General features: G+C 41.3%; 1 pseudogene; it reads left to right on the top strand.

Annotated features, from left to right (window-relative positions):
• The first annotated feature begins 4,302 nt into the window (after window positions 1-4,302).
• LOC104854682 lies at window positions 4,303-14,076 on the top strand (annotated as a pseudogene).
• Window positions 14,077-14,736: the final 660 nt, after the last annotated feature.

The raw sequence follows: 14,736 nt of genomic DNA, 5'->3' as shown, positions 1-14,736 counted from the left end.
AAAGTTGAAGAAGTGATGCTTTTATGACAATTCTTGAATTTAAATTTTAGCTTGTTGAATGGCTCTCTGGCTTCTGTTTTCTGGTGGCTTGAGATGCATAAACTCTTTTACTGAACTTCATGTATATGAAGCCAGGATTGAATAAGTAACCATTAAAATAGCGAAATGTCCCACCCACAGAGCATGCTATATGGTATGGGTTTGATAGACAACCATCTGAACAAATTTATAATAAGTTGCACTGTCCAGTGGTGAATTGGAGCTGGCTTGTAGCAGATCCTGGAAGCTAATTGTTAAATATCAGGAGTTGGCCAGCCAGTTATTAAATTATTTAGCTTGAACTTCCCTTTGGTGGGAGTGTTTACACTATGGCAGTTGGCTACCCTCCAAGTCAGGGCCCCAAGTTATACACTTTAATAAATACAGACTTTCTTACATTTTATTTCTGTTCTTTAAGAAAAAAAACAAATGTGAGTATTGTTGTAAGTATTTGTTCCATGTACTTTATTGAAATGGCATTGTTTTAACTATACTGTAGCTTTGTAGGCTTATGTGGGCTGGAATGGCAATTGAACTATTGAATATCACTTTTTATGTTAAAAAATGGTCTGAGTTCTAAATAATCAAAATGACAAACATACTTTGGCATCACCCATCACATAAGGAAACTGAAGTTGGACTTACACATTTTTTTTTTTCTATTTCTTATGTCTAGAAACAATTTGAGCTCAGGAAGTCCTTTGGCAATGCTTTAGTCTGCCCTAGTAAGGAGGGCTGAGATTCTTCCTTTGTAGAGCCCTGCCCAGCCTCAATGGGGAAAGTAGGACATTGGGGTAGAAAGGGAACCTCGCTCCCACATGGGGGAGCAAGTGCAGGGTCACTAGAGAAGGAGAAAGTCAAGGCTGCTGTGTGAGTTGAGGGTTTGAACAAACCCTTGCAGAAGTGTGGTCACCTTTAGATCACTGCACCCAAAATATGGCCCTGGTTTTTCCTAGATACTGAACAAAAGCACAGAGGCGCAGATTTGAAAAGGGTGATGGTCAGCCTTCCCTTGGAGCTGGAATACATAGTGATTCTGAATGGAGGCAGCAAAGGAGACAGAGCTGGGTTCAAGTTTCTCTCCTGGTACCGCCCACTGGTCCCCTTGGAAAATCTGACCTCTCTATGCCTCATTTTCTGTATCTTCAACTGAGGACACAAATGGTCTGGACCCTAGGTTGTTGTGGCATTTGAATTTCATGTCTCATTCACAGTTCCTAGTGCAAAGTTGGTAAAAATTTCTCAGTGTTTATTACCATTACCTGTCACATCCACAAGACAAAGATGGCACTGGGCTTTAGGGTCCCACAGCCTGGGTTGAGGTTCTTGTTCTGCTGTGCTTCTAAAGGAAGGACTTCTTATTTCAGTGGTGCCTTGATCCCATTTCCTAACTATGCTGTCTCCTGAAGCATAAACTGGGAATAATTGTACTTACTGCCCTTACTCTGCTCTGGCTGTTATAACAAAGTATATAGCCTGAAAGGCTCATATATAACAGAAATGTATTACTTACAATTATGGAGACTAGAAGGCTGAGATTTGCATGCAGCAGAGTCAGATTCTAGGGAGGGGCCTCATCTGAGCTGCAGATTGCTGACTTCTCATTGTGTCTTCACTTGGCAGAAAGAAGGCGAGTGAGCTCTCTGGGGTTTCTTTTATAATGGCACTGATCCCATTCAGGAAGGCTTCATCCCTGTTTCCTAGTCACCCCCACCCCCATAAGGCTGACCTCCTAATACCATCACCTGGGGAGTTAGGATTTGAATATGTGCATTTGGGAAGGACACAGATATTTGGTCCATTGCACTTAGCTTACAGGGTTTAGAACTCTGCTTGGAACAGTTAACAGTCACAAACAATAGATAGCCTACTGTGGTTGTGGTGTTGACACTACCATCATTGTAAGGCAGCCCTGTTCTGGCACCCAGGTGAGCAGAAGTAACAAGGATGGGCAGGGGGCTCTCTCCTCTTCAGAGAAGCTTGGTCATGGCCCAGGTGGTATCTGCAGGGCAAGAGGAAGTTGACCTTGTCATGCCAGTGAGCTCCTAGAAGACTGGGAACTTGCAATGATTCCTTTTCTCTGTGCAGTTAGCATTATCAATTTGATAAGCAGTTATGCAATTTGTCTTTGCATTCATCTCTTAAAGATTAATTTAGAGGTTTTGAAAATGTTCACTTAAAAAAGTTACCACAGAAAGATCCAGCCATCACCTTTACCAAGTGTTAAGTCTTAGCATAGCTCTCCTAGCATCTTCTATTTGGTACATTAGAGAGTAAAGTATGCAGTATAACTTAGGCAGTATTCCAGCCAAAAAGGTCTAAACAGAAACTAACCAAGACTCTACACCTAACTTCCAGAGGATAGAGAAACAAGTTAATTGACAAAGTGAGAGTAATCAAAATATAGGTCAATCTATAAGAAATAGGCCTGAACTCTTCAAGTTGTCATCATAAGAGGGAAAAATCAGAGGGAGCTATTCCATCCTTGCTCTTCTGAGTGTGGTCCTGCACCAGCATCTTCCTCAGCACCACCAGGAGCTTGGAAGAGTCAGGCTTTCAGCCTTCCTCTGATCTCTACAATCAGAACCTGCATTTTGACAAGATCCAGAAGTGTTCCACGTGCATGAGAAAGACTGAGAAGCTCTGTTCCTGATAACCAGAAACATAACCATCAACAACAAAGTGGAAACTCTGATTGCACTTTAGTTTAGCGGGGAAAATAGGTGAACAAGACAACTGGATTTGTGGATCCAGTGTGGATTTGGTGTTGGGTGGTCTCTTAGGATGGGAGGGATGCCTGCTGAAGTATTTAGGGATGAAGCATCATCTCTACAACTTACTTCAAAGAAGAAGGCTTGTGCAGGGTTGTGCCTATATTCAGATGCATGGCAGGAGAGGGACCAGTATTGTAAAAGGCAGAACACATATTGTTTTCATTATTTTAATTGAATTTCCCATCTGAGAAGTCCTGGGGGACAGTCCTGATTCCTGCTTCTTATTTTCTCTTTCTTGCGAAAGGAAGAATGACTTTGATGAGTGAAATTAGGGGGAAAATGGTTATTGCACATGTTCAAACTCCAAAAAAGAATACCTCAAATGTACAAAGTCGGGGTGATTAGTCATCTGAGAAAGATGGCCCACCAACTGATTTCTCTAAAGATTGGGGTTTCTGAAAAGTATTTATTTATTTGAGACAGGGTCTCATTAGGCAGTTCAGGCTGTCTTTAACTTGCTATGTAGCCCAGGCTGGCCTTGAACTCACACAGACCCTCCTGCTTCAGCCTCCCAAGTACTAGAATTGCAGATGTTCACCACCACACCTGGCTTAAGAGTATTTAAACTTATATGCTATTTTAAAAAAATATTTGATAAACATCTTTTAGAAATATTCATATGCCTAAGTGACTTCCTGAATGAAAAACACATAGTTATCAGTGGATATTTTTTCTCAAGAGACACAGAAAATATAATCATATTTTGCCAGGTATCAATAGAATGATCCCTTATAATATGTGTGAAATGGGAACAGTAATAACGTAACATCTTTGGTCCACACCTAAGTACAAAGGATGAGAGATCTAGAGCAAAGGATGTTCCAGCCTGCTGCTGTGATACCCCATCTCCCCTTACCAAAAACCAAAACCAAACAAAACAGTGGAGTAAATGAGCAACGCATCCAAGGCTGAGATCAGATCAGTGTTCCATCTGGGTGTCCTCAGTTAACATAGAGAACATCTGAGGAAGGAATGAAGGAGAGCAGTGCCTGAAACAGAGATCCTGCCAAGTCAAATACAGCGTTTCTGATAGAATGTGAGGCGCCATAATCCCATGTGGGAGAATTTTTCTAAAAAGTCACAAGGAAGAGAAATGGTATGGGTTATTATCATGACAAGAAAGTCATAGCTCAGGGCCAAATGTTCAGGTTTAAATTCATCACCATTAAGGTATCTTTAGCAAATTTATGTTAGCAATGTTTGCAAAGTTCCAAATGAATCCAGAATCTGGGGAAGTAAGAAAGGAAGTTAGCTAACTCAGGTAGAGTGGCCACTTCCTCATACTCCGATATGGAATTGCAATGATGCTTCTAAACTTGCAGCCCTCTGAAGGGCGCAGACTGGAGCCTCCTCTTGCCATAGCAACCCCAGCTGAGCCTCGGGGCCTGTGTCCCCAGCCCTGGAGTACGAGCTTGTCTTCTGACCTGGGTTTCCAAGCAACCTCAGCTCATCAGAGATGTCTGCCGTGTGGTGCTCGCGGCTTACCAACATGGTAGCATTGGGTCCCTTGAGGTAGGGAGTAAGTTTGTTCCCTTGTTGAGTAAGTGACTTTCCAAGTGTGGGAATATTTAGAATTAAATATGGAGATGAAGGAATAAATCAAATCTGTAATATTAATACTTTCACGTTAAATTTAGGAATAATCATGTGGGTATTCTTTACGAGTCATTTAAATAGGTTACGATTCCAATTTAAGATGTGAAATTGATTTTACATTTGTAATTTTGATTGGAGGATAGAAGAAAATTTGACTAGAAATGTATAGGACTTTAGCTTATTCAACTTGAATTAACCAATAATTGATCAAATCCTCTCTCTCTAAATTAGATTAGTTTTATTTTATTTAAATGTACCAGATTAGTGAAAAGAGTAATAAATACATGCATCGAGTCTGTTTGAATACGTTTTGTACTGCTATAGCAGAATAGCACAAACTACAGAATTTATAAACAAAAGTATACTTGGCTCAAAGTCCCAGAGACCCAGGGGCTACCTCTGGTGAAGGTCTCTTTGCTGTGTCATCACATAGCTGATGCCATCACAAAGGCAAGAGAGCAAAAGAGGGAACTCCTGGCCTCAAACCCTTTTGTAGTTGGCATCAATGCCACGACGGTGGGGACTTCGTTATCTAAACACTTCCCATTGGCACCCATCTCCCAACACTGTTGCATTGGGAATCCAGTTTCCAACACATGTTTTTAAGGGTATATATTCAAACCATAGGAAGACAAGAATACTTTTGGCAGAAAGTAATAAAAAACAACAACAAAAAACCCAACTGTAGTGTCTTAAACCAATATGGGATTATTTTTCCCTCATGATGAGTTGGAGGTAGATATTTAGACCCAAGTGAAATCAGAGCCAAAACCTCAATGGTTCTCTTGGCCTTTTTCATAACCATGAGACGCTGCTATGGCCTCACCCATCACAGCTAGGATAATGCTGGAAATGTAACAGGGAGTCAAAAGTATTGGGTAAATGTTGAATGTACGCAGAAATTATCTATCTACATGGTGAAAATTTTAGAATGCAAGACCTAAAAGGGGTTTGGAAATCTATTTTCACAGGTTCTCCAAATGATTTTGTTGACCAGGTTAGTATGGTTGGCCTGGTAAGCGTTCTCTAGCAGGCACATACATCAGTATCGCAACTGGTAGTACTTCCATCTGCCAGGAAGTTATGTTATGTACAGAGCTCTACTTCCAGCCCTGAGTTGCCCTTAACCTGACTGCTTTCAATGCCTCTCTCTGTAGATATCTTTCTGGCATCTCAACTTTCCATGCTCAAAGTAGTGCATTTTTCTTAGGTCTTCAATTCAGTCCTTTGGGAGAAGGCCCAGTATAGAAATAATCTTAAATGTTAAATTTCTACAATTCTTTCATGCTCCACATCCAAACCCATAAGCAAGTGTTACTATCTCCAAACACTGTACATTGGAGAAAGAACATGAAAAAACAGTGTGCATGGGAACTTTAGTCCTGCCGCTGTGGACAATAAAATATTTTCCTTGGCCCAGGAATCTCACATCCTCTGCCAGCCTTCACAATACCCAGGCAGGCTACCTTGTTAACCTGCAAGGCAGGTAATATCTCAGAGTTCATGCATGTAGCACTGGGTGTTCTTTCTACTGGAAATTCTCCTTCCCTATACATTATCATGGCTGGTTCCTTTGTGTCAGTCACATTTTTTACCCCACTGTTGCCTCTGCCAAGAAGCTATCTTTAACCACTCAATCTATAGTGCCCTTCTATACCAATCAGCTTTCCAGCCTTGTAACAAATACCTTAGGTAATCAACTTCATGAGAGAAAAGGTTTAGGCAGAGCCATTGCTTCTGGGCTTCTGGTGGGGGTGAAGTATACTATGGCAGCAGGGGGTGGCATAGCAAAGGCACTTACCTTGTGGCCAGGAAGCAAAGGAGGAAAGGAAGAAATGAGGAAGTAGTTGGGATCCCTCAGCCCCCTTTAAAGGCATGTCCTCAACCAGATCTTTATTTATGCTCCATCTCCTCAAGTTTTCACCCCTTCCCATAGTGCCATTGTTGAGAGCCAAGCCTTCAACAACACATGGGTCTTTGGGGGCACATTAGATCCAAACTATTGCACCTTCCACACCAAAACCCCAATCATTCTATCATTTCAGATTTTTATGCCCTTCAGAGCATGTATTATTAGTAAGTTTAAAATTTTCTTATAAAGCAACATTTAAAATGCACATACACAGTCTATAGCATGTGATGACAAATAACTGGGTAACCACAACTTAAAGGTAAGATCATAACATCTTCAATGCAGTTGATGTCCACTTGTACTGATCCCCAATTTTATCTTCTTCCCTCCCCCTACAGAGAAAGATGTTAACTCTCGTTTGGGGTTATTCATTCCCATGCATTAAAAAACACTTTGCCACTAAATACCTACTATTGGCTGGCACGTTTTAATTTTACATAGATAGCATCACAACTTTGCATATTTTTCTGCAAGATACTCCCTTAAGTCCTGTTTGTGAGGCACTCCTCATAAATACAGGCAACTCTACTTCATTCCTCCGTGCTGCTCCCCACCATTGTAGGACAGGCTATGCACGATTCAGTCTCTTCTGGCATTTAAACTCTTTTCCATTCATTCTTTATCCTGTGTAAATGTTTACAAATTTCTCTAGGGTACATACCAATGAGTAGCATTGCTGGGTCAAAGGACATTCATATTTCAACTTTTCCAGATAAGTGCCTAATTGTTCTACAAAGGTGTTTTGCTTTTTTTAAAAATTCTCTCCGATTTTTTAAGACTTGTTTCTTGTGCATCTCTCATAGCCAGATTGTTAAGTCTGCTATGGCTTAGATGTTGTTTGAGTGTCCCCCCAAAAGTCCATGTGTTGGGAGCTTGGGCCCCAGAGTGGCTGGGAGGTAGTAGAACCTTTTGGAGGGGCAGCCTAGGGGGATGTCCTTAGATCAGGGAGGGTGTACCCTTGGAAGTTATTAAGGTAACTCCCATGCACTGCCCCACCTCGGAAGTTACCTAGAGAGGGCTGTTGTTAAGGGAGAAGCTTAGTCCCTCAGTGTCTCTCCACTTCCGGGTTCAGTGTGTGACAGCTTGCTCCTACATCCCGCCATGATGCAACACCATTCATTACCCCCACCAGAGACCAAACCAATGGGGCCAACTGATCTTAAACTTTGACTCTTCATAACTGTGAACTAAATAAATTTATTTTCTTTGTAAGTAGCCCATCACATATACTTATTTCATTATAGCAATGAAAAATGGACTAATATAAACTCTAAGACATCTTATCAATCATGTTTATTTCTATCTCCCTGCCACCTAAAACAGTGGCAGCTACATGAACATCTGTTGAATGGCTGAACAAAAGGAGGCTGAAGGGTGCCATGATGTGGGTCACACAACTATCTCAGAGACTCAGTGGGATTTGATTCCAGGCTGCTGATCCCATAAAACTTGCCTAAGAGGAAGGAGTTATTGTCAGAACAATTCACTAAGTTATAGTTCCAAAGGTCCTGTCCCCAGGAAAAAAGTCAAACACAAGTTCACACCCTTCCCACAGTGTGTCTGAGCTGGTGTGCCAGACACTCACTCCCAGAGATGACTACAATTGCAGTTCTGGAAGATTCTTCAGCAAGAGGCGACCTGAACCCAGAGTACAGGAACAGAGCTGCTGGGGCATTGGGCTGCAGTGACAGGAGGATCCTGTCAGGGAGGAAGAGCAGGGGACACAGACCACACCTCTAGCCCAGTAATGGCTCCCCAGAAAAGCTTGAGATCACATCAAGTTTTAATTTAAAAGGCAAAGAAGGAAGCACGAAGAGGTCTCCTCATCAGCTCCTCACTCATCCTCATGATGGCAGCCTGCAAGCTGCTTTGAGCCAGGACAATAAGCCCTAGAGGGACAACTCAGGATAAATGCCCAGGCTTGGACACTGTCCGCCTGGGGTCTGTCTGTGTGTGTTTATCCTGGCTTCTTTTTCTAGTAATTTGCATTTGCTTTTCATCCCACATTATCTTGGATCCAGCCTGGAATGTATAAATCACTTAGCAAGCAAACAGCAGGGCCACCAAAGGATGAAAAATAAAACCCCCAAAGTGAGGCCAAGGAGGGGCAATTGGAGCAAGGGGAGCAGGAAAGAATGGGTGGGGCTGGGCGGAGAGAAGCTGGGGACATGTGCTCACAGGGCCTGTGATACACCTCCTCATCCCGTGAGGATGAGCTCCACCAGGTGGGACACATGGAGATGGGGGATGGGGAGAGGGAGAGAGAGAGAGAGACAGAGACAGAGACAGAGAGAGGGCGGGAGGGGCAGAGGGAGAGGGAGAGGGAGAGACAGACAGAGACAGAGACAGAGAAGAGACAGCACTTCCATGGAGAGTACGAAAGAAAACAAACCTAGGACACTAGCGTCAGGGAGTTTGACCATTAAACCCCAGGACTCTGCTTGCCTCGAGGTCCCTGTTAGTCAAATTTCACCATTTGTTATGCATCAATCCCCTGCTTGCCTCCCTGCTCAGACCCAGAACACCCTTCCATGTCCTTCTCCCAACTTTGTGGTCCCATCCTGTAGGCCCAACTTTTGCCTCATTGCTGAGCAAGTCTCTGTCAGACTTCAGCGGGGAAAGACCAAGGCTGTGTTCATCCCTCTCCTTTGGGCATCCTGGTGACGCTTCCTAGAGCCCTGGGCCAAAGCCTTTTACTAGACTTTCAGATCTTAGAGAGCAAGGCCAAGTCCACTCAGCTGCATCTCCTGGGCCTCTAGCATAGGGCCTGGCACACAGTAGGGTCCTCAGTCCGAATGGGCTTGTAGGATGAACATTTCAGACTCCCTGCAGTTTGAAGAGTATCACTGGATGGCTCAAAGACTTCACTGAATGCTTTTCTGCACTTTTGATGGAAAACTCTTGAAAAAGGGGTGCACAAGTCTCTGGTTTAGTAACTAGATAAACCAGCTGCAGCACAGCCCACATAATTGTGGGGAGATGGGAGTATGTATGTAGAGGTGGGTGATGGGAAGGGATTGAATTAAGTGTAACCTCTCCACTCTTTGGCACTCTGCGTTTATAATTTAATTTCTGGTCACAAACTGGAACGTTGGACTGACTAAACATTATATCTCTATAAATTGTCAGACTGCAAAAGGAAGTGAAAGGCTATCACTAAACCCATAATCTACTCTTGCAAAACTTCCATGTTGTTACAAAGAGAAAGATTATAGGACAGATCAGATAGGACCCAGCCACGTAGATAGAAATCATGCTAAGTATTTCTAGAAGAGGAATTTAAAGCAGGAATTGGTGGCACAGGGGATGAGAATACTGGAAAACCAAAGGGGACAGTGAAGCTGTAGGTGATGAGCTCTTCCCTTTCTTCCTCCAGTGCTACAGGGACAGGTAGGAGGAATCGGGGACCATCTGGAGTAAGCTGAAACCTTAGATGGCCTGCAGTAGGGACAGGTGCCAGGGCAATCCAGCCACAGCCAGGGAGACCCCTGAGGCAGAGAGAGGAGGAGAAATACTCTGTCCCTTTCTCCCACAAATGCGTTTCATTGGCTGAGCCACTTTTCCTCCTTCTTCCTTTCTTCTTCTTTAACTTACTAATAATACTTTTTTTAAAAAAAAGGTACATGCAAAAGTAAATATAAAGTCCTTGGTTTCCGTACAGGTAGAACCTGTCACCTTCTCATCCCATCCCCACATCGGCTAGGTGGCAGGAGCAGACTTGGGATCTGGGCAATCTGGCTTTATCCTCATCATGTGCGCTTGGATGAGTGTTTCAACAGCTCCTTTCCTTTGTAGAAAAGTGGAAAAGACATTAGTGGGTCCTACCTTATAGGATTATGGCAAGGTTAATATATTTGAGGGCCTGAGAACAGCATATGCAAACAATGTGAGATCCAATCCTGAGAAGAGATGCTGACAAGGTGCTGGGGCACTCACCAGCTTTCAGACAAATCTCTGCCTGATGGGAAACCTGCTTCAGCAATCCTGCTCCTGTGGCAATATTTGGACTTAGAGATCAAATATCATCGACTCTTAGCCTTTAACCAAACACGCTGTTTCCACCAGTGGGAGTCAAGTGTCATCACGGCATCCTGCCAAATGTCATCTGGCTAGAACTCAATTAGACTAGACGCAAGATACAGGAAAGGTAAAATAAGGCCCTCCTTTGTTTCAAAATGACATTTCAACACCCGCCAAGCTTAGCTGCCACCCAGCACCAAACAGGGTTCCTGTGTTGCAACTGCAAAGTTAGGGCCCAGCCATCCACTCATGATATGGCCACCCAGCACCAGGTCAGAGCCCAGGTGAATCAGAGTACACCTGCCCAGGGGCAGATGCCTGTGGCTTGCCATTTGGTTGGCAAGAGGAGCCAGTTTCTCCAAACCTCATGCCTCTGCAAACTGGTTTCTCAGTGAGCTCTCCTCTGCTCCCTCAGTAGTCTTTCCTGTTTCCTTTCAAGGTTATATTATATATTTTAATATATATATATTTATATAGATTATGTGTGTATATAATATATGTTTTATTTTAGCACTATAAATTAGTGTAGCATTAATTTCTGAATGAATAAAAACTGGACTAGTGATTCCACAGGGCATATGTCCTTAGACTCAATATATCAAGAGCTAAACAAAACAGGACTATATCAGATACACAAGATCCCCCTCCAAGATATCAAGGATTCTGCTCATAAAATTTAAATGGTGCCTTTGAAACTCTTATTATAATTCTTTTGTATACCTGAAGGTAGTGGACTTCTGCTTTTCAATTAGGCATTTAAATATAAGTAAATTAACACTTCTGCAGTTCTCTTAATTAAGGACTAAGAAGACAAATGATTTAACTTGTGCCAGTTTTCATCCATGTGTGATTTTTTTTTCCATGTTGAAATCAGATCTCAGAGTTTCCTATCTTAGAGGCAGAAACTAAACCAGAGCCAGCATGAACTCTGGCAATGACCTATAAAGTGAAAATGGCGGGGGAAAGCTAAAGAGAAAATACAATTTAAAAGAGGCAGGGTGTCCACTAATTAAAACTAATACAGAACATAGCAATAAAGCTCACAGATAGTACCTTTACTTCTTTAAGACTTCTTCATATCCAATGATTTGTTTTAATGGTCAAGCCCATACTTGATTCAATTTGAGTATGTATTAAATGCACGAATCCTTCTCATTTATTTCTCATATGTCTACTTTCAATAAAGATTTAAGGCAGATGACACAATTGAAACATACTTGAAGAACAAATTCATAATAAACAGGAGAGTTAAAGGCAATCAGGAAGATGATATGCACGGGTATTCTCCTTCTTCCAGCTCCTGGGTGCAAATGTATCAAACTTAATTCAAGACAATCACATTACATTACATTAAGTTGTCTAAACAGAAAATCTCTTGAAAATGGGCTGAGTGTGGAAAGGTTTTTATAAAGAGTACTTCAGCCTTAGCTCTTCATCACATAAAACCACAGTCCCAGACATTTTTAACACAGCGTGTGGCATTTCGGTCTTAGCAGAAGCTATAGATCACAGCCATTGAGATAGATGTCTCACTTCAAAACGATAAATTATATTGAGTTATTAAAACAACTGCAAGTCTTACATACAAACAGCTATGATTGAAAAATCTCACCTTCCCTTCTATATGACACATTTCTATGCTCGATCATATAAAGTAAACTGGAACACGTGACAGCCAGGTAAGGAAGATCTATTTTTTGTCAATACCGATGTAACCTACTCCCAGACTTTTTTCTATAGTAACTGACATGTGGTGTTTACTGTCTCTCATTTGGAATTATTAATTAATAAAATGAAGACTTGTAGTGAAGGTTCTTTGTTACACCTGACAATTAGGAAGCAAATACAAACTATTAGGCCAGTACACCCCAGAATCTTTTGATTACAGAAAAGTCAGCTATCTCGAGACAGATGTTGACAGCCACTCTGATAGTCAAAAGCCTCTTGTTCCAGAAGTCAGAAGAAAATCTTTGTAATTTTCCCTCTTACATATCATCAGCCATGCCTGTTCATTTAAGAATCAAATGAGAATGTCTATATTGTTATCCTGTAAACCACCATTTATATGTTATATGTGATTATCACAATGGGAACCAAAATATTGGCAACTGAATACAAACTATTCTTACTCCAAGAAAAAAAATTTCACAAATATTTTCCTATAAAACAGAATGAGCATCATCACACAATGTCATGAAGGAAAAGTGGAGTAAATAGCTGATCTGAAATGGAATCAAAATAATTCAATCATCGCCGAAAACCAAGCACAGCTTTTTCCAACGAGCTGCAGCCTCAACCCACAATAGATTTGATCTTGGGAGAAAATATAAGCAATTACATAAAATATATCTTAAACACTCAACAAGTACAATTATAAGATATTAACTATAATCTATAAAACAGAGTGGTTTTCAAAATTGGTCTATGTGGTCTAGTCCAATGACTTAACTGCTGGATGCAAACTGTTGAGCGAATTGCTCCAAATAAAAATGGCTGGATTTTAAAAGAAAAAAAGCAGGGGCTATCAGTATATAGCTTACCTGGTAGCAGTCTTACTTGGACTTAGGTTCCATTTCTAGTACTACAAAGAAAACACAACCTATTAGAAGGCTGAATTTAATCATTCAATAAAGAGTGGAAATAGAAAAAAATGAATGTCCTCACAATGGCTCACATGTCTTGGCTTTTATTTCCAAGACAGTGGCAGCAGTTTATTCATGGGCACTAAGATGAAAATAAGATGTGTACAGAGTTTTTAATCAAACGCAAAAATGACTCATCTGATGGATGTTTGGATTTGTGAAAGTCTCGCTCACACTTTCCAATCCAATGTGAATTTCTTTTAACCTGAGATGCCCCAAATAGGTATCACAAAACCCTTCCCAAAGCTGTCTACTCTAGCTTAGAAACAATTCTAAAAAGCATAATTACTCATTTTCCCAGCATGCAGTAAATTGAAAGAGGAAAGGTAAGGTGTCAAAAACAAAGCCAGAGGCCTGGGATTTAGCTCAGTGGTGCCGCCACCTGCCTTGGAACAAAGGAGAATCCCTTTTAGGAGGACACTGGTCTCTTATTTGTTCCTAGAATCATCTGTAGGAGGAAGGATTCTCCACACAGAAGATCTGGATCCAGTGTCAATAGTAGACGCTACTATCCAGACCGAAGCAAAACTACTCTTTCCATCAGTCTCAACATAGAAGTAAAGAGAGACAAGTCCAGTCTCTGAAAACGTCAAGAGACACTCCACCCTCAAGTTCTTCAGCAGGTCCTTAATCAGTGGTGTTAGATAAACCCAGAAGGTTAAGTGAAAAGGAATTTGCTGAGGCTTTGAGCAAGTGGACTGCTGAAAGCTGAAGTCAGACGAGAGCAACTTGCCTGGTATTTCTGAGTTCTAGGTGGGACCTGCAGCACCGTTATTCATTGAGCAGCCAGAGGATCCGGAGACCAGTATAGCAGATAGCACAGAATTCTTTGAAGACAGTTAGCTCAGCAGTCTCTCGAGCTAAAGCAAGAGCATGGAAAACCAAAGAGATTGAACAGGTTTACCAACAAGACTGTGAAACTTTAGGGATGGGGGTGAAAATGTTGACCAAAGAAGATCCTTCCCTAGAAAAGTCTATACAGTCTGTACCGAGGCAGGATTGTTGTGAAATAGACAGGCAATGTGTTGAAGAACTCAAGCATTTCATTGCAGAGTGTGATACTTCTACTCAAGATTTTGGAGAGCCTTTATAGTTCTCAAGCAAAATAGTGTGTCTAGATCTTTTTCCTGGATTGTGTAAATACCTAATGTATGGAATTTTGGTGATGAAGAGAAACACTTTGTGAGCTTTCACTATCAAATAAACATCTAACACAGTCTGTTTAAAATATTTTAATTAGAATTTTTTTCTACAAGTAGGGCCTCCTAGTCCATATTCATCTTCCACCCACCAAATGATGGTCAGTTAATTGTTTAAGCTTTAAAGAAGTGGTCCCAGAGAGCAGTTTTCTATACGTATCATGCTCCATAAGCTCCTAAGAGTGTGATTTGTTTGGTCACATGAGTATAATTTACAGGTAAGAGATCATTCCACTTAAACATTAGTAGTCTTTCTATATTTCACAGTAAGGGATGCCATGTGGAAATATTGGAATTCTGAGTTGTGATTTTTTTTCTTAATTTGTTGCTTGCTTGTCTTAGGCTTCATTAGTTTTAATATGCTAAAGTATACTAGTGTAATAAAGTGAGTGCTTTGGTATCTTAGAGGATATTTGCTTTGAGTATAATTCTCATTCAGTGATAAAACCGAGCACTTAAAATCTCTGAAAGACATCAGAATAAAATCCTTTTTCTTAGCAAGGGCACTTAGTATGTCCCTTCTATTAAAATATTCCTAAAGCTCTTAACTATCC

This window comes from Fukomys damarensis, unplaced genomic scaffold (assembly GCF_012274545.1).
Source record: "Fukomys damarensis isolate Sample0158 unplaced genomic scaffold, DMR_v1.0_HiC HiC_scaffold_14, whole genome shotgun sequence".
Taxonomy (NCBI): Eukaryota; Metazoa; Chordata; class Mammalia; order Rodentia; family Bathyergidae; genus Fukomys; species Fukomys damarensis.
Note: the sequence above shows the minus strand (reverse complement) of the source record. Positions and strands in the feature narration are given on the sequence as shown.